This window comes from Pipra filicauda, unplaced genomic scaffold (genome assembly GCF_003945595.2).
Source record: "Pipra filicauda isolate LSUMZ 115617 unplaced genomic scaffold, ASM394559v2 scaffold47_size6085603_pilon, whole genome shotgun sequence".
In the NCBI taxonomy this organism is placed as follows: Eukaryota; Metazoa; Chordata; class Aves; order Passeriformes; family Pipridae; genus Pipra; species Pipra filicauda.
Window position 1 is genome coordinate 5,538,677 of NW_024104620.1, and position 202 is coordinate 5,538,878.

The window sequence follows — 202 nt, forward strand, 5'->3', positions numbered from 1 at the left end:
TGATTTTTTTTTCAAATCTTCTCCCAGGTGCTGGGTGACCCACTGGGTTTTGGGTCCTGTGCCCCCCTTGACCTTGGTGCCATCCTCTAAGGAAGCAGGTCAGGCTGGAGCATGGGACCATCCTGCCCTTCACTGTGTCCTCCTATTGGAGCTGCCAGATGCTTTTGGGAAAAGGGCAGCCTCTAACAAACTGAGAAGTGAC